A 20,485-nucleotide genomic window follows, 5' to 3' on the forward strand; every position below is an offset into this window, starting at 1 on the left:
GACAGGGAAGAGCTGGAATGGCTCCCACGTTCTTTTGGGGCTTCCCCTGGAGTGTCAATCCAGCGTGTTCTCCTGGGTTTGAAAGAGCAGATGGTGTTGATCTGAGTTGATCTGTGGATTAGGAAGTCAAGCTTCGAGAGCACCAGTCCTAGCTGCTCAAAAATACTTTCCGTCGTTTGAGCAGTTAGGAAAGAAGGTTCGCTTAGCATATTATCAGCATCGTTGACATTTCCTACGTCTTCCCTTAAAGAGGAGGAAGGGTTTCCACATTCATCTAAAAGCAAACTATCACTCTGGGAGACCTCAGAGATGGGAGATAAAGCTGCAAGACAGTTTGAGGTAGAAATCTTGCTTTGCTGGGAAGCAGGTGGGGAGATTGTCACCTGGCCCATATGGGCACTTTTGGACCCCCATCACTTCATGTACTTTGTTTCCAGTACAAATGCCCCTCCTAAGATGACTCAATGCAGCAGTGTTAGAGAATGGTGAAAAGGGAATGCCAACAATGCAAACAGCTTACTCAGAAATTCAGATGTCAGGAATGTTTGAGGTTCCCTTCTTCTAATGCTGCAATATTAGCTGTGAAGTCTGAAGCTAACCCTTGGCAATTAAGTTCAAGCAGCAGTCCGAGAAGACAGCTGAAGTTGGAGAAACACCCGATTTCTAAGCCCAGGGTGGACACGTCTGGATTCGATGTCGAGCTCCTTGTACTGACTGCTGCGCTCTGGTACCAGGTCACAGCGTGTCTTCCAGTCACTCAGAATAACAAGGCCAGGGGAAGTTCCATGGTCAGGTAGTTCGGTCTGTGGTCAGGACTTCCAGCAATCGGTCTCTTAAAATAACAAGACGGGGGGGGGGGGCAGTGTCTGAAATTCAGAGCCGTTCAGGCTGAGGTCAGGTCCTCTAGTAACCAATCAGGAGTGTTGGTAGGTCAGCGTCTCAACGTACACATTGCGTCCACACCCAGAAGCGTCTCTCATAGTGTGCCCGCCCATACGTCACGCACCTAGCTGGCTTCTCAGGCACAGTCCTGTAAAGACTCATCTTCCCTGTGGGCAGGCAGTGGCGTCAGTCCAACAGGCCAGCACTGGGCCTTCTTGCCTGTAATTCTGCTCTTAATCTTCTTCATACTCTCTCTAGTTGACCAGGTAATGGAAGAGCACATGTCATTTTCAGGAGTCCAGGATTTGGGCCACTTCGAGCTCTTCATGGCCGTACATCAAGATGGGCGGCGGAGCTTAGGAAAGGGGTTGGAGCAGATCTGGAGGCGCTGCGGGGCCAGTAGAGAACGGTGGAACACTGGAGGTATTGGGAGGGAGGGAGGGAGGAAGGGAAGGAGGGAGGGAGGGAAGGCTAAATGATAGGCCACAGGGTTCTCTTGTCCTGTGACTGTGAAAGGTCTGACTAAACTGCTGTAGCACAGTGGTTAAGTGGTTTGGCTGCAAAACAGCACTCTACTGGTTTGAATCCCACTACTGCCCTGAACTCAGTGGGTGGCCTTAGGTAATCCACTCCTCTGAGCCCCAGCTCCCCAGCTGTATTATGGAGATAATAATAAGGCTAACTTGTTTACCACTCCGGGTTGAGGCCCTAATCTGTCTAGAAGAGCAGTATATAAGTGCAGTGGTTATTATTATTAACCGAGCATCTATCATCTGGGAGAGACATTGGTTCTGGAGGTATCATATGTTAAGCCAAATCTGATCTCGAAGGTCCTCACTGGCTCAACACCTCCGGTCTAGGCCCGCTTTATACACTTGCTTTTCCTGTTGCAGTTGTTCCCGGAGGACGGTGTGCAAGGCCTGAAGCTCACCTACAAAGCCATTGGCAGCAGGGACGGCTGAAGCTGGTAAGGCCTGAGGCAGGAACCATGAGTGATAGCCATGATTGGCCCTAAAGTGTGTCTAGTAATTGGAAGCAGGCACTGCATTCTTATACGTGAATTTGGCAAGGGTAGCTAGCCCGACCAGTCATCCTTTTGGTGATTCACACAAAATCGGAAGTATTGTTCTAACGTGAAATTAGTCCACTCTGCCTGATGATTTGATTGGGGGCGGTGAGCCAATGAGAGGTGCACTCAGGTACAAGGAGTGTAGCGCCCTACAGAAGTGGGGTGTAAACTGTGCCCTACAATCTGATACTAGGTGTGCCGCTAATCCATGGAGTCAGAAGATGTTCTGCAGGTGCCGCTGGGTGGTTTCACACGGTGTGGGAAGGCAAATGCATGGGATGAAATGAAATGGGGCAGAACAGCCCTGATCGCGATACTGGAGGCACCCGTTTCCATCATGAACAGTAGGCTGGGGTCTAGGAGGCGCAGCAGAGGCTCGGTGGCAAACCATCCTTTTAGATCCTGGAAGGCCTGCTGGGCCTGTGTTCTGTTTACAGCCAAAGGCCATGTTCTGCTTACAGCCCATGTTGCCACAGGCATCGCAAAACTGTCCAGACGTCTTCAGGGTGCTTTGCAGGCTCCTGGGAGTATATCAGGATATCGTAAAGGTATATGATGACAAACCGGTCCACCAGGTCTTGGAAGATGTCGTTTATGAACCTGTGGATCATACGAGGGTGCTGGACAGGCCAAAATACCAGGCATTCAAAATCCCCATACTGGGTGCACAATACAGTCTTCAACTAGTCCCCTGCCTGTATGCCCGCATCAGGGTGTAGGCCCCACAGAGATCAAGCTTGGTTTAAACTGTGGCCCCCTTCAGTTGCTCTTGCATCTCGGGAATCAAACATCGTGGTCATGGACCGTGATCATATTACGAGCCCAATAATTGTTGCACAGGCGCAGCTCTTCACTCTTCTGTTTACGAACGAGACGGGTGCCGCCATTGGGGAGGTTGATGGGTGTATAAAACTCCGCTGTAGGTTCTTGGTCAAGAAGCCCCTCAGTGCCTCTCCTTTTGGTCCAAACAGGGAATAAAAGCGCCCAGCAGTCAGGGGTGCTTCTGGTACGAAATTCATTGTGCAATCATAGGGTTGATGTTGGGGGAGCTGATCTGACCCCTTCTCCTTGAAGACCTTCAGGAACTTCGCTTGGGTTTCGCCCATGACAGGGCTAGATCGCAGAAGCCGCCCGTCAAAGGCTTCAACTTGCATGAGGGTCTCTTTGCAGTATAATGGGACATCGTGTTGTTCAGCAAAATTGGCATCCTTATAGGAGCACGATGCCTCAGAGTCCAGCAATGCGTGTATCAGTATCCAGCAGTCTTCAGGGGAGCCTTACTGGGACCAGGAGGGGTCGAGGACCTGAGCTGTGGGGAGGTGCTACTTGATTCAGCTGCTCTCCCCACGTAGCACGGCCCGTGCCAACATGGGGCATGGAATTTAACGCTTGCTGCTGGGACTTCTCTTTCTCAGGGCAGCAGCTTGCATGGTGCCCTATGCCTCTACGATATAGGCACAGGTTCAAGGAATGGCGCCTCTCCTTCCCCTCCCTTGAGAGCTGCAGTTGAACAGCCCCCAGCTGCATGGGTTCCCCTGCCATCTCCGGGGGCAGGAGCAGGCAGAGGGGCTGAGGGAAGCCTCTGCTCCACTGGTCTAGGGTGAGTCGCGAGGGAGGCCTGCCTCTGGTTCTCCAGGCTCCCGTCAATTCGCATGCAGGTCTGGATCAGAGTAGCAAGAGTTGTGGGGGGTCCCCCGAGCCACTTCAGCCAACACCGCCTTGGACAGCTCCTCTAGCTACTGGTCAGTCAGAGCAGCCTCATTCCACCCCAAGTCTTGGGCCTGTAGCCGGAATTCCGTGGTATAGTCTGCCACTGAGCCTCTCCCTGACGTAAACGTCCTTCTGAGGGTCGGCGGGGTCTGCGCTCAAGTGGTTTAGAAAGCCTGAACAGCTTGTCAGCACTGGGGAGCGGGATAGAAGCAGTGGAGTGGCCTGATTGGCTCCCTTCCTCTTTAAGGAGCTCAGAGTAAAGCCGACCTTGGTCTTGTCATTAGGAAAATGCCTTTCCTGAAGCTAAATATACAGTTTGCACTGTGTCAGGAAAGCAGACAATTCTTCTTGACCATCACCCGCAACTTCTCTGGGGGCTCATCGGTATTTTCCGGGGGGGGGGTGTAGCAGGAGCTGCACCAGAATCAGCAGCCCCAGGCCCAGTAATAGCAACTTGTTCTTGAAGCACAGCTACAGCATTCGGCAGTTCCTGTATCCGGCCTTGTAGTGCTTGGTTCTGGGCAGCTGCATTTTCCATACTGCTGCTCAATGAAGTGGATGCAAACTGTGCTGGTTGCCGGGCTCCAGTATCAGGTTACAGGGTCTCTTCCAGTCTCTCTTAATAGCAAGGCCAGGGAAAGTTCCAAAGTCAGGTCATTCAAGCTGAGCTCAGGTCTTCCAATAACCAGTCCAGGTAGCGCCAGCAGGTCAGCATCTCAATGTTCACGTTGCCTCATCCGGAGGCTTTATAGTCTGCACGCCCATACATCACGCAACCAGCCAGCTTCTCAGGCACAGTCCTGTAAAGACTCGTGTTCTCTGTCGGGCGGCAGGTGGCGTCGAGCCAACAGATGTGCTCTGTGCATTCCTGCCTGTAATTCTGCCCTGTCTTCTCCTATAGCCTTCTAGCGTCACTGGTGTTCCTGGAGGGCTGGGAGTGGCTAGTTGGCCGTCGCCTGTTGGGCAGAGCTGGAAGATGGAGGTGCTTCTGACCCAGCTTCCAGCTGTAGGTCCTGGCATGCCTGCCCCTCCTCCTGCTGCTGCTGATCGGCTCCTGTCTTCGCTGGGCTGGGTATCTAGGCCCCCTCCTCCTCTGAGGAGCCCTCGCTGTCCCTGAGCCCTGGCTGCACATGACACTCCTCCCCAGTTGTTTGCAGAAGGCCTTGCTAATAGAGTGGTTGATGTCTCCAGTATCTGCATGTCTGCAAATCCCACGCAGGCAGCTTCTTCCAGCAACAAACACAGGATGAAATAGCCTGTCCTCAGGCACTTCCCGGATGGAAATATTTATCCACGGTCTCTCCACAACTTTTGTGAGGAGTGTTATAGGTGTTATAAGAGAGCGCTCGGAGAATAAACGTCCATCATCATTGCTGGAGCTCCACCCTCCCTACTAATAAATAACTATTAAAAGGGGTTCAAACTACTAAACTACTACTAAATAGCTAATTAAAGGGGTTCAAACTACTAAACTACTAATAAAAAACTTTAAAATACTACAAACTACTATACTGAGAGCCAGTTTGGTGTAGTGGTTCAGAGCAGGGGACTCTAATCTGGAGAGCCGGGTTTGATTCCCCACTCCTCCACGAAGCCAGCTGGGTGACCTTGAGCGAGTCACAGTTCTCAGGAGCTCTCTCAGCCCCACCCACCTCACAGGGTGATTGTTGTGGGGTAATAATAACACTGTAAACCGCTCTGAGTGGGCATTAAGTTGTCCTGAAGGGCGGTATATAAATCAGATGTTGTTGTTGTTGTTGTTGTTGTTGTTATAATACTAATAATACTAAAGCACTAAATCTACTTCTAAAACATTTTTTTATATTTTTTATTTTATTTTATCCTAAACGCTAAAAACTAACTACTACTAAAGCACTAAATCTACTTCTAAAACATTTTTTTATATTTTTTATTTTATTTTATCCTAAACACTATAAACTAACTACTACTAAAGCACTAAATCTACTTCTGAAACATTTTTAATGTATTTTTTAAAATTTTATCCTATACACTAAAAACGAACTGCTACTAAAGGTCTAAATCTACTTCTAAAATATTTTTTTTATTTTTTATTTTATTTTATCCTAAACACTAAAAACTAACTACTACTAAAGCACTAAATCTACTTCTGAAACATTTTTTATGTATTTTTTTAATTTTATCCTATACACTAAAAACTAACTACTACTAAAGGTCTAAATCTACTTCTAAATTTTTTTTTATATTTTTTATTTTATTTTATCCTAAACACTAAAAACTAACTACTACTAAAGCACTAAATCTACTTCTGAAACCTTTTTTTTGTATTTTTTTATTTTATTTTATCCTAAACACTAAAAACTACCTACTTATTCTAAAGGGGTTTTATTTCTGGGGGCCGGGGAGCCATTCCATCTCCTCGGGATTAAGGGAGAGGGTGGTGTGAAAAGAGAGGGTGGACAGTTGGGTACTGGGATTGGGATTGGGGGTGGGAAAATTGAAAAGGAGGGAAGGAAGGGGTGGTGGAGGGTTGGGTTGGGGTCCGGGAAGCCACTCCATCTCCTCCTCGGGATTAAGGGAGAGGGTGGTGTGGGCAGAGAGGGTGGACAGTTGGGGGCTGGGATTGGGATTGGGGGTGGGCAAAGAGAAACGGAGGGAAGGAAGGGGTGGTGGAGGGTTGGGTTGGGGTCCGGGAAGCCACTCCATGGGCTCGACCTGGCGCCATCTTCTTTTCTGTTGGGACATAAAATTGGAGAGGAGAGAATTGAGAAGACCCTGGGACACAATGAGGAAAGATCACCTGCGAGGAGTAAAGCTTTACCATCCCTCTGCCTCCCTATCTCTCCCGTCAGCCCTCCAGACATATTTCTGCAAACTTCTTGAGATCTCCTGCCTACGACTTCAGTTCACGAAGCTGAGGCCTAGCCTGCTTCATCACAGGTAATGCTGCAATACTTCCTCCAAACTTATCTGCATGGACATACCTGAAGAGAAGCCCTTAAATGCTTTGAGATTATTTCAGGAAAACTCTTCTTTGGGAAAATTATTTATTTTGTGTATGCTTTCCACACATAGAAATTGACCTCGGGACTCGTCCTAGACCAGTGGAGCAGAGACTTCCCACAGCTCCTCAGCAGGGCAGGCGAGTAGCGCAGACAGCCTCCCAGCCCTCCTGGCCATTCGCCTGCCCGGCTGAGGTGGGGGCCAGCTTGCCGTACTTCCTGTCCTGTGGGGCAGGTGATGGCGCGGGCTGGCCCCCACCTCAGCCAGGCAGGCGAATGACAAGGAGAGCTGGGAGGCCGTCCGCGCTTCGCACGTGCCCTGCTGAGGGGGCGGCCGGCTGGCCATGCTCCCTGTCTTGCAGGGCAGGTGAATGGCACAGGCAGCCTCCCAGCCCTCCATGCCATTTGCCTGCCCTGCTGAGGGGGCGGCCAGCTTGCTGCACGCTCCCTGTCCTGCTGGGCAAGCAAGTGGTACGGAGGGCTGGGAAACTACCCGCACCATTCGCCTGCTTTGCTTGGCTGCAGAGCACACGGCGGGGATCTGCAGCCTCGTTCGCCCACCAGTGTCAGGGCCGAGGAGTTCCTCAACCCCGAAATCAGCAGGTTGCAGGCTCTGACACCGGCAGGTGAATGAGGCAGCAGGGATGCAGGCATAAGCCTGCACCTCCCCGCCGTGTGCTCTGCAGCCAAGCAAAGTTAAGGGGGGGCTGGGGGCTGGGTGTTGTGAGGTTTTTAAAGGGCCTTACTGCTTGCAAGTGGCAGGACAAGGCCCTTTATACTATCAGGTGGCAGGGGGAATCCCCCCTGCCAGCTGATAGGGAGGGAGGGCTAAGTGGGGGGAGGTTGGGCGTGGGTGTGGGTGTGGGTGCTGAAAAACCCAGCCCCCGGAATGATTTTGGAATGCTTTACGGAGCATTCCCAAGTAATTCAAATTTAAATACCCGAATCCAAAGCGGTGCACACCCCTAATTCAAATCCTCTGATAATTCAAACACCATTTGAGTTTTATAAGGTTCTCCATTAAGAAGAGAAACACAAAAAGGCCACATACCAAGAGGTCTATACCTGTATGAAAATGGAAGGGCTGGAGGAACGGGAGCCTGATCAGAAATAACAATTACATCTGTGTCTCAGGCTACAATCTGGGGCAGCAAAGAAGCCTAGACAAGATCAGAAACAAACGAGATGAGGCAAGAAACAAACGTCTAATCTCTATCCCTTGGGTGCAAAATACGCCAAGCATCCGTCAGACAAGAGCAGCTGAAGGTGTGTCTGAAAGCACACGTTGATCCAGGCACTGGTCCCTGGTTGCATTTGTCAGAGGAACGCATGTTGTCTGTCTTGTAGAAACAGGTGTCCACACGTGCATGGCAGGAGGGTCCTCACTCAACCCTAACACTCCAGGTAACTTACAGATCTCCCAGATCTGGGCATCTTTGAGAAGCTGAGACTGGCAAACTCCACCTGCAAACTCCACTCTGTCTGCAGCTCCTCTGAGCTCAACGGTCAACGGAAGCATCTTTTAGAGTCCTCTGTCTCCGTGGAGGCCGGAACCCTGGCATTGTGACCTTGTGTCCAGGGAACTTATCATCTGGAGGGAGGGGTCTCTGGGATCAGAGGCCACGAACTGAGTTCTTGGGAATCAAGAGGGGTGACTCTTGCATCCCCACGTGAGGAATGCAGTGGAAGTGGTTTGCTGTCTGCTTCCTGCTTTCTCTTGGGCAGTGTGGCTAAGCTCACTGAAGTGACATGGAACCGTTTTGCTCAGCATGTGCCATTGGAGATAGGCCTGCTCTCTGTCTATGGCCCACTGTGGTCCGGACCAGAGTGCATGCGCTGGTTGACCTGGACCTCGGGTGGAATTACGGTCTCTGGACTGTCCTGCTTTGGGAGCAGGCGCTTGGATCAGAAAGTGTATTGCTTCTTTCCTGTTCTTCTTAGAAAGACTCTAACAGCAATGCTTCATTGGTGAGGGACTTTTTCTTACTGCAAACCGGCACTTTGTAAGAAGACAGATGCTGCCTTAACCTGCAGCTCTTTTATTTCTTACAGTAGTGAAGCTCTTGCCTTAGTGCTTCACTACACACTGCAAAATCTTTGAAAGGTTTGGTTCTTGTACATCTCCTTGCAAGTAGAAAATAAGCAGCAAAAGAAGAAGACCTTTCAAGTACTCACACCATAAGGATGCCAGACTCCAGGTGGTGGCTGGAGATTTCCCAGAATTACCATAGATCTCCAGGCCATAGAGATTCCCCCCCCCCCGTAATGATTTTAAGTAAATGTGTGCATGTGCCATTAAATGCTTGGTGTGATATAGGTGAAGAGGGAGGTGAAAGAGGGGGGTGAGTGAGTGATATGATTGGTTGTTGACTGAGAGTGTGGGCGGAGTCAATGCAGGTTTTAGACTTAGAGAAAAAATATTTGGTCAGGGCAAGAGAGGCAAGCTGTGTGCAGCCTTAGCGTGTTTAAGCATGTCTGAGAGAAATAGAACCTGTGTGGAAGCCTGAACTGTGTATGTTTGTGAAAGAACATTCAGTCAGGGGAAAGCAGGCAAACTGTGTGTGCGCCTCAGAGAAGGTCTGTGTGACTGGGTTTAAGTAAAGTAACCTTCAGAATTGAGAACTACTCTTTTGAAACCATCAGGTTTTAGAGATAATATGAAACTGATATGTTTCTTACAAAAATGAACGTTTATTTTGTTTTTTTCCATATCCCAGCGTGTCTGTCATTGCTGTATCCCATTCCTATCCTCAGGGCCACATAGACCCATGAAGAAGCCTGACGCTTGGGCACGTTACTAAAGGGGAATTTAAATAAAATATCTTGGAGTATAATATTCCTGGTGACAGGAATCTACGTAGAGGGTGCAAGAGAAAGATTAAAGGGAAAACCTACCCAAGAGAAAGGAAGGGTCGTAAGTTACACCCCCCAACACCCAAAGAGAATTCAGGCCTGGATTTCTGCCACCTGCCGCATGAAGAGGCAGAAGGTAGTTGCGGGCGGCTTCTTCGCTTGATTTTGATGCACGTGTACCGGAGAGCTGATCGTGTGCCGGTCAGGAACAGAGTCTGAGTGAGTTTTCTTTGCAAGGGAGCATCTGCTGAACGGAACGAAGCCTCCTTAGCGCCAACGAGGACACGGGATGTGGCAGACTTTTGATGCGGAGCCTCTTCCAAGCCGCCTTCTAGGAACTGTGATTTCTCGAGTCCTCCCTGACAATTAGGTTTAAGTGGCTCTTTTCCTACCTGGTTATTATACACGTGTTGCATGGACTGTATTCCACGCACTGGGGCTACAGGCTTGCAGATGGCTAGTCCCGAGTATTTTTGGAGTATATATATTGGAATACTTACCTTGCACTTTTTGCACTCATTGCATTGGCACTTTCATTAAAATTGCATTATTGTTATTATCTATCCGGTTTCTGTAGACCGGTTGGTCCTTGTTTGGCAATAAATCCCTTGGAGAAAACGGCTGCTCTGGAGGCTGGACTCTATGGCAGTCTGCCCTGCTGGAGTCATTCTTCTCTCCTTGTCCCACCTTCTCCAGGAGGGTTTCAACTTCCACTTGGGCAGTTCCTGGTGATATGGAGGCAGAGCCTGGAGAAGGGCCTCAGAAGGGGGTATTTCTATAGCGTAAACCTCCCATAGCAGCCATGTTCCTGCAGGGGAACTGATCTCAGTTATCTGGAGATCGTTTATAATTCGAGGATACCTCCAGGCCCCACCTGGATGTTGGCAACCATAACCCCAAGGCGACATTCCCTCTCTTCCCCCCCCCCCCCCGCAAATCTCCAGGAATTTCCCAGGCCAGAATTTGCAATCGTGGCAGAGTGGATTCTTCCGTGGCTGTGTCCCTCATTTTTATTCTTCACTTGCGCAAATAGCTTGCTTTTCCTGTCCTACCTTTTGGGGCTGGCTGTTCACGACCCTAGCCTGGAAAGGGTTATGGTCGTGACTCTGGCACCCTCTCTTCACCATGAGCTGTATCTTTTTCCCTAGGCCTAGTTTGTCTTTAAAATGAAAGAAACTGGTTTGTGACTAGGGACATGGGCTGAGTTCTTTCCACGTGTTTTTTCTTGTTCCTGTACTTCCGCAGAAAACCAAAGGTGTCCGTTCTCAGGTGTTGATACGGACTTGCGCTGGGAAGTCGCGCTGCAGCACAGCCTCTGGGACATGGGCCAGTTCTGAAAGACAGCATGCCATGATTTTTTTTACTCTCCATGCAAGCTGCTACTGAAAGCAGCTTTTATGCAGGTCAAACAAGACGTGTTGCAAAAAGAGGAGGGGAGGTGTGCACTTTCCCCAATTCTGTTGGTAGAATGATGGTTCCTTCCTCAGACTGACTTCATGCCGCTTTATATTATCCTTGAAACTACATCCTACTCCAGGGATCCTCGTAAGGTTCCCAGGTACCTGCTGGTGGTGGGCAAACTCCTGGGGATTTGCCACCTCGTCCTCCAATCACCCAGCGATCGGTGGGAGGGGGCCAATTCCCACAGCTTGCCCACCAATGGCAGGAACCTCAGGATTGCACGCCATCTGCGTGCTCCCACCTGGTGCGGCGACATCACTTCCGTGAGTAACGTTGTTGCACGGGCCCTAGGAGCATCCCGGCACTCATTTTAACTCCACACATACCAAGTAGATCTCAAAGCGAGGTGCTTAGATGCCTCCAGAAAGTTCCCCAGAAGCCCCTGCAGTGTTTTCAAGGCTCTGGCCTGGGAAGAGTTGAAAGAAAGCTGTTATCTTGCTCTTCGGATCCTCCACTGCCGCTGGATGCTGCCTCCATTGCCAGCGTGAGCCTCTCCAGTTGGTGGAGAGCTCTCTTGTACGGAGTGGGCCATAGCAGGTGCCCACAACCGTGGCAGCCTCTAATGCTGACTGTGGGCACTTTGGGGGGCTGTGTGGTCAGTACTAGAAGCTTTTGTCTCATGGGTGAAGAAGGACTTCCGCTTTCTTATTTATGTTTCCATCTGGGTTTGTTGCTGACCCACATTTTTATAATTACCCTCATTCCAGGTGCTACATGCAGGGCTGATTTGATGAACATTAGCCCCTTGGGCTGGGCTCCAGGGGACCTGGCAACCCTAAGTGTGTGTGATAGGCCCAAAGTCTCCAAGCCAGCCTCCATGGCAGAGCTGGGATTTGAACCTGCTTCTCCCAGATCCTAGTCCTGAATTCTAACCTCTGTATCACACTGTCTCTCTACGCCACACGTCAAGTAAATTATATAGGCTTCATGCTGAATGGATTAAAGCTTAAGCAATAATTAAATATGTGTTGAAGTTGTGACTACCAAAACAAACAACCTCCCATTTTCAGTCCCCTGTTAGTTTAGGCAACCATTCTATTCCCCTGTGCATGTCCATACGTGTCCAGTTTATTTCCACAATTTGGCAGGTTTCTCTCTGAAGTTCGTTCTTACTTTGTCCGACTTCCACTGTGTATCTTAGACAATTTTTGCAATCAAGAACAGGCTCCTAATACTTTCATATTGCAATGTTGGATTAATTCCAGCAAAATTACTTCAGAATTGTTTATTGTTTTACCTGTTTTTTATTGTTGGTGCACAGAGCCCTTCAGATCTGCCTAGCGCGCAGAACATTCTGTGTACCCGTTGGATTGTGGTGGTGGTGGTGGTGGGGAGGTATCTGCAGAGGCTGTTTTTCTCTCATGTCCTATAGGAATATTCATATTTAAAAACTTATACTCCACCCCTTATATATTACCTTCAAAGTTCAAAAATCCAAGTTAGAAATCCTGTAAGAGAAAATTAAGGAGACCCACATTTTAAAAAAGGGTAAGAACTAAAACCCGGCATATTAGAGCAAGATACGCAGTGCTGCCGGAAGGAAGGAAGGAACAAACAAACAAACAAACCACTAGTGCCATCAGGGACAGCAGGGAAAAGAGAAGTCCATTCACTGGTACCTGAAATTCATCCAGCTCAGCTGAGAGGGAGAATTCCACAGTTCAGGGGCTACAACAGAGGAGTCCCAGCCCTTTGTGTATGCCCATGTAGCTAGGGTTGCCAGGTGCAGATTGGAAAATTCCTGGAGATTTTGGGGGTGGAGCCTAGAGAGGGTGGGGTTTGGGGAGAGGAGAGACCTCCAGGTATAATGCTGTACAGTTCACCCTTCATAGCAGCCATTTTCTCTAGGGGAGCTGATCTCTGTGGCCTGGAGATCTAATTCCGGGAGATCTCCAGCTACCACCTGGAGGCTGGCAACCCTACATCTACCTTCAGCAGGAGCAGGCATAGGGTCTGAGGATGCTCTGCACCCCAAAGTTCCCAGAGGGGGGCCTCACTTGAGGTTCTTAGCTGACAGGTAGGCCTCGAGCTCATTCTGGCCACATGCCCCGTGGCAAAGGCCAAGTCTGTACTCCAGACAGTCGGAGCAAAGCGCACCACTCTGTAGTGCCCTCCCTGCCTTTGGCAGAACACCTTCCGGAGCTCTCGCTTGCAACAAGGAGGGAGAGGAACCAAACCACGTCAGAGCCTCAGACAATAAGGGCATTTGGACCCACCGGTTTCTTTGCTGCAGCTCTCTGGGAACTGTATGCTCGCCTACGGGCTAGAGGTTGGGCACGGGACCATTCCCGCATCACAAAAGGGGGTCCCGAATAACTTATCTTGTTGACTGGGGCAAAATTCTTTCCGCTTGGGATGAAGAACTCATAGAGTGGTGAGCAGAAGCTGCACAGACAACAACTGGCATTGTAACGTTTTGCACATAATTAAGTTTGAGTGCTTAATATCTACTTGTTAGTCCAGGGGTTTTCAAGTTGTTGCTGTTAGTTGAAATGTATGCCTCTGAGGAAAGCAGGAGAGGGGCAGGATGGGAAAGTGGAGTGTGAGGTCATTGGATGGTAGCTGTAGCCGAAGGGGCAGCGAGAACCGCAGTTTTAGTCAGAGACCCCAGAGAAAAAAGAATTAGCACCCCCAGCCCCAGTTCTCAGCCCCCAAGCGTGTAAGGAGTGGGGGAGAAAATGGCCTCCGTGGTGTGACATGTTAGGAATTTCTCCTTACCACAGAGACGAGGGGAGGCAGCCTAGAGTGTCACCTGGAACTTAATGTCCCCCCGATTAGAAAAGATCTTCTCGGAAGTCTCCTTACGGCACCAAAACCAGAAATCATATCAAGACGGAATGCTAAAACAACGGCAACTATAGACAAGTGGTATGAAAACAATATGGGACCGTAATCCCCTATGGATTGCGGAAAAAATCACAGAAGACATACAATGTTCTCTTGGAAAAGAAAACAACAGGATTCTATGAAAAATGGCAACCGTTTATTGAGTATATCACAACCAATGACTTGCACCTAGGGTTGCCAGCTCCAAGTTGGGAAATTCCTGGAGATCTGGGGGGTGAACCCTGGAGAAACCTGGAGAATGGGTTTGGGGGAGGGAAAGGACCTTGGCATGGCATAATTCCATAAAGTCCACCCCGCAAACTAGCCATTTTCTCCAGGTGAACTGATCTCTGTGGCCTGGAGACCAGTTGTAATTCCGGGAGATCTCCAGCCACTACCTGGAGGCTACTATGGCAAATATAAATATATTTCTAATCATATAAAAGTGCAATGTGCAAAGTGCAATGTGTTCAAGTATGCAATTCTCAATTATACACAACAAAAATACACAGCACAATCAGGGGTGTGCAGGCAATTGTCATTAACCTGTTTCGTGAGAGAACTCACTTTATCTTGGGCATGAAACAATTCAGACTGGATACAGAGTATTGCCATTATCAGTCCATTAACACCACCTTCGTCTCAAGCTCTTAGAGAATGAGCTTGGATTTTGCAATACTCTTGTATCCAGTCTGAATTGTTTCATGCCCAAGATGAAGTGAGTTCTCTCACGAAACGGGTTAATGACAATTGCCTGCACACCCCCGTCGGCATTGTTGGATTTATCTTGTAATTTAGGACTGGGAATGTCAGAACATCTTCCACGATTCTCTATCCATGGGCTTCTGCTTATACAAGATTTTTTGCATGTTGCAATTTAAAGGAAAGTGAAAAATTATACGGACCACAAAGACTTGTTTGTAAAACATATGTGCAGTATATGATTGTACTGTGTATTTTTGTTGTGTATAATTGAGAATTGCATACTTGAACACATTGCACTTTGCACATTGCACTTTTATATGATTAGAAATATATTTATATTTGCCATAGTGGTTTCCTGGCATCGTGTGTTTTCGTTGCATTAGTTGTTCCAGGACCGCCCGTGGTTTTCCACTACTACCTGGAGGCTGGCAACCCTACCTGCACCCTACAAATACCATTTACCAGTCAATACAAAATGCATAAATTACGGTGTAATAGGTAGAGCTTACCTATGTTTTCAGGTTCAATACATATGTTTTACCTATATTTTCAGGTTCAATAACTCTTTTTCCCTTCTTTATTGTAAAAAGAAAACTGTAATGTAATAAGGAACAGACTCTCCTAATGACTATAGTTAAATTTCTAGTTCAGCACGTGGATAGAGAAACTTCAGATCATTGTAACAGTAAGAACTATTTCTTTGCTATGTGTCTGTATTGTTGAACAATTAATAAAAAATTATAGATATATTTTTTAAAAGAGTATCACCCAGAAGTGGCACCATATTTTCCCCAAACTCCACAATCTTCATGCACCTCTCCTTCAAATCTCCTGGCATTTGTTGAGGCAGTGTTGGGAAAATGTGTGACCCATGGACTGAGGACAGAGGCAGAGGTGTTCCGACAGCCAACAGCAGGGCAGCCAAATAACATCAAATAAGATTTCAAGAGAGAGGCTCTGAACTTACACACGATACTGAGGTCGGGCTGTCCCCGGGCATTGTCCGCAAGGTGCAAGGCATCCGGGGAAGGGCCCCTTTTGGATCTCGTAATGCAGCTGCCGGAGAGTAGCAGTACGTTGCCATCCGACCTCTGCTGCGTTCCTCTGTTTTGCAGGCGGCTGGAGCAATACCCCTCCAATCATGTATGAACATGGCAGGGCAGTGGTGGATCTTGCTATCCTGGTAGATGGACAGAGGCCTATTGGTGTTCAGGCCAAGCACATTCCTGAGCCGGAGCTGCAGATGGTTAGTGCCAGTGGTGGGCTAGAGGGAGAGGAGGGAGCCCAGCTGGTATGCCGGCACCTGGAAGACCTGCAAGATTAACTGCCAGCCTCCTGCTCCTGCTTAGAGGGCGAGAGTCGAACAGGCCCAGAATGATCTGAACCCAGCAAAGCTGCATCGCGAGGCAGAACGAAGGAGCTGCTTGCCATGCACTTGTGTAACCCTTGCCCACTAGAGGGAGGTAAAGAGTTGGGGTCTTCCTTAGGAGGGGGAAAAGGCGCCATTTTCCCTGAGAGACTGGAGGGCCTGAAACGGCAGGGAGAAGCGTTTTCTCCTCAGAAGCCCTCCTTTGTGTGAAATCTCTATGAATGTTCAGGACTCCTGTGAAGAGCAGAAGGCATCTCAACGCAGAGCACAGCATTTCAAGGGATGGACCATGCAGAAGTCAGAAAGACTGAGACCGGGGTCTACTGGAGTAAAACAGGCCTCTTTTGTTACATGATTGTTGTTATATATGCTTTATTATTGTATTGTTCCAAATAAGATGTTTTTTTCCAAGTTTGTTGATCGTAATCGTTTATAAGTGCAAGTGTCACAAGGTGGGATCACACTGTCATAGACATGAACTCTCCCAGTTCTTATTTGATATTGCCCTTGAACAAAAGAGGTTACACTTGCACACTGTTTTTGTGAATTCATATTGCCAAAATGCAAGTGAGACGTGTTAAATGGGCCTCTGAACTTAACCTCGCTTGCTTCAAGCTGCGTACAGTGGTGACTCTTGGACCCGTTGCTGTGTGATGTGAGACAGTTATTGCAGAAAATGCTTCCCTGAAACCTCACTTTTCTGCCATTTCACTTTGTGCCAGCACCCACCACCTAGTTCCTCCCATCTGACGTGGGACCGCTCCGCTGTCACCCACCGAAATACCTCTGCCTCCAGTTTTTGCCCTTCGTCAGAATTACAGGCCTGGTTCTGAGTTTGAATCCCATTCTCAGCCCCGGCCAGCCGTTTCCCAAGCCTTGCTCCTAGGCCAGACTGTGCTGTTGCTGGTTTAACCTGCCATTCATACCTCCTCTCTCCCTCCAGGTGCCTTGCTGAAAGCAATGTTCATTTGCACCCAGGTTATCGCTCTCCGTTCCCAGAGGACCTTGCGACAGCAGCTGGAGGAACGCTTTGGAGGCGGGTTTGAGCTCCGCACCTCGTCTCGCCTGCCACATGGATCAGGCCTGGGTACGTGTCCTGTCCCTTGGCATACCTTGTGCCAGATAAGGAGCATCACACCGTGAACACCAATCGGCTGTTGATGCAGATGAGAGTTTTTTGTACACTTCCTGCTTCTGAAGGAATCATAAGCTGGACCCCTCCCTCTCTACCATCCCTCTCAGCCAGTGATCTGCACTTAAGTTCACACAGGGTCCCTCATAGGAAGCTAGGGTTGCCAGCTCCAGGCTGGGAAATTCCTGGAGATTTAGGGGTGGAGCCTCGAGAGGGCATGGTTTGGGGAGGGGAGGGACCTCAGCAGGCTCAGCTGCCATTGAAGGTGGAGATGGAACAGATGGCCGTTCCTGAGGGCTTCGTGCACACACTGAACGCACATCTGCTCCTTCTGCCTATGGGGAAGACACACCTTGCCCACAATCTGCTCCAGGTACCGCAAAGGGGCTTTGTGCATCGATGATGCTTGAAAAGGGGTTTCTGCCATGTCTGGACAGCCCTGCCATTGCCCTGGGCTGTATTCTTCTCCTGAACCATCAGACTGAATACCAAAGTGTAGCAAGGCCAGTGTGTTGCACCCAAACCAAACTGGGTTCTAGTGCTATATTAAAGAGAAGCATCATCTTTCGTGAACTGGACTCTGCTTCTTCAGATGCAATGGGTGGATTCTCACTAGGTAGAACAGCCTTCCATTGTTCTGCTGGGGAAACTATTTAAGCAGCTGCACTTAGAGTCTCTCTACACAAGATGCAGGGGCGCATGTCCATCAAGTGTCAGGAAGCGCAATGTTCGCTGGGAAGCATAGTTGTGAAAGGCAAAGCCAGTGGAGATTACTCGAGAGGGGTCAGATTCTCTCACATCCCTCTGCTGCCTCTGGCGTACTGGTCTGTCTCACGTTCTGGGGCTTTTACCTTGCAACCCTCACTGCTTAAAACTTTGAATTAACCAAGCCCAAGCGGGGCAAAGGCTCTGGAAACGGAGATGGCAGAGATGGCGGGGGGTTGAGAGAGTCCATCCCCTCCAGAATGATCTGTGCCGGCTCTGTCATTTAAAACTATGCTTCCTGGCTAACAGTGAGTCTCCTGAGACATGAAAAATATGTGTCAAAAGCATTGGGTAGAGAGACTCTTAGAGAGAATGCATGAAAGAGGTAAGATATTTACTATTAATCACGTAACTCGCTCAGAAAGACTCACACAAAGCTGGGTTAGGGCTGCCAGCCTCCCTTACTCTAAACCGGGGGATGGTGGACAGGTCCTGATTCTGTCTTCTCATGCACATGCTCCGGAGGGGCTCTTATGAGCCCATTGAAGAAGAAAAGAAGGTGAAATCGGCCCCAAACATCACGTTTTCACTAAATGTGTCACCCCAAAGATACAGAAGTGGTGTCGTTGGCGGTCCTCTGGAGCATGCGTGTGCCATTTCTCTGTGTGCTCCGGGGCTCTCGGCCTGCCCCCTCCCTCCTTACTCCCCAGCCAGCCAGGTGGGCCTTTCCTGCATCCCCGGGGAGGCTCGTATCCCTAGGCTGGGTTCATGATGAACCAGATTCAGTTTGGTGCAGGGGGTAAGAGCAGCAGGGAGAAGTGGGTTTGAGTCCCCACTCCTCCACCTGAAGCCAGCTGGGTGACCTTGGGTCAGTCACAGCTCTTTCAGAGCTCTCTCAGCCCCACCCACCTCACAGGGTGAGTGTTGAGAGGATAATGATTACACATTTTGTGAACTGCTCTTAGTCGGCGTTAAGTTGTCTCAAAGGTGGTATGTAAATCAAATGTGGTTGTTGTTGTTCTTATTCTATTAACAAACACCATAAATAAAATGAGTAGTAGTAGTAGTAGTAGTAGTAGTAGTAGTAGTAGTAGTAGTAGTAGTAATAGTAATAGTAATAATAATAATAATAATAGCACTTCTATACCCCTCTTCCGGACAGATCAGTGCCGCGCTCAGAGCTGCAAACAAAGTCAGGTTATTGTCAATACAGCAGACAGGGTTGCCCGGTCCCTTGAGCCCCCCGGCAGGGGACTGGGAACCTGGTAGATGGTGAGTGTGAAAGCCCCAATTAAGGTCCAAGCGCAGTAGTAGCTTCATATGGGCAGTCCTGCCGGATCAGACTGTTGGTCCATCTCCCCATGTAGCACAGCCCGGGCCAAGTTGTTCTTGCATGGGAACAATTAAATCAGGCGACAAAGAACAACCATTCTACCCTATTCTGGAGATTAATTGCACAACACTCAGGCAGTGCTCTTAAGATGACAGACACCATAATAGTGCCAGAATTATGGGGGAAACGCTACAAAGAGCTGTATAGAAACCTGGCAGGAAATTATCATCAGACAGTAGATTTTAGTACCCTTCCAAAATGGCAGCCAGTGGAGAAGCCTCTTCACAATTTGGAAGAAGTATAAAGATTACCTAAAGGAAGGAACTCCCTCCTGGGTGGTTCCTTACGAAGTAATAGACCCGAGAACTGTTGATAATGAACAACAATGTTTAACGTACAAGGAAATAATACGAATAGACCTTTCTAAATTAAGAATAAAGACACAAGAAGAGTTGTCTTCAAGTTATGACTGGTTTCAATACAGACAGGTTAGAGATCTTTACAACTCGGACTGTGTAAAGGGAGGGATAAGAATGGAGAACTCGGAATTGGAGGAAGTAATTTTACAAGAAGACAAAAAGGAAATTTCTAAGGTCTACAAGGTGTTGCTAAAATGGTATACTGAAGACGAGACAGTTAAAGTGCAAATGGTGAAGTGGGCTATAAACTTTAATAAAGAAATAACAATGGAGGCGTGGGAATACTTGTGGAAAAATACGTTGAAGATGACGACATGCACCAATATTAAAGAGAATGTCTATAAAATGATCTATCGTTGGTATTTGACACCAAAGAAAATTGCGCTAGGGAACTTGAACACGTCTAATAAATGCTGGAAATGTAAAAAGCATGAAGGATCTTTGTATCATATGTGGTGAACTTGTGAAGTAGCTAGGCAGTACTGGGGGGATATAATAAGAGTAATAAGTGAGATTTTACAATTTCAAGTTAATAAGAACCCAGAACTCCTGCTACTGAACTTGGGAATTGAGGACATTCCAGCACAATACAGGACATTGCTATTTTATATGACAGCAGCGGCTAGACTTTTGTACGCGCAAAAGTGGAAAGTACAAGAAGTGCCAACTATTGAGGATTGGATTTACAAATTGCTGTACATGGCGGAGATGGATAAAATGACAAGAAAACTGAGAGACCTTGATCCAGGACAGTTTAACACGGATTAGGAGAAGCTGAAACAATACTTGGTGAAAAAATGGGAGGAGGGAGGAGAACTGTGGCAGTTTGAAAATTACTGAAATACAATAAAAGAAGAGGGAAGTGACTATACCGGGGGGTGGAGAGTTAAATGAAAATTTCTAAGCAATTATTCTATTTGACTACTATATATAGTATTAAGTAATAGAGGTGTTATTATAAGATCTATAAGGATAGAAACTAAGTAATTTCATTGCTGGCAGATAATTGTATAATGGAGAATTTATATAATCAAAATGAA

The sequence above is a fragment of the Eublepharis macularius genome, chromosome 16, assembly GCF_028583425.1.
Source record: "Eublepharis macularius isolate TG4126 chromosome 16, MPM_Emac_v1.0, whole genome shotgun sequence".
NCBI classification, from domain to species: Eukaryota; Metazoa; Chordata; class Lepidosauria; order Squamata; family Eublepharidae; genus Eublepharis; species Eublepharis macularius.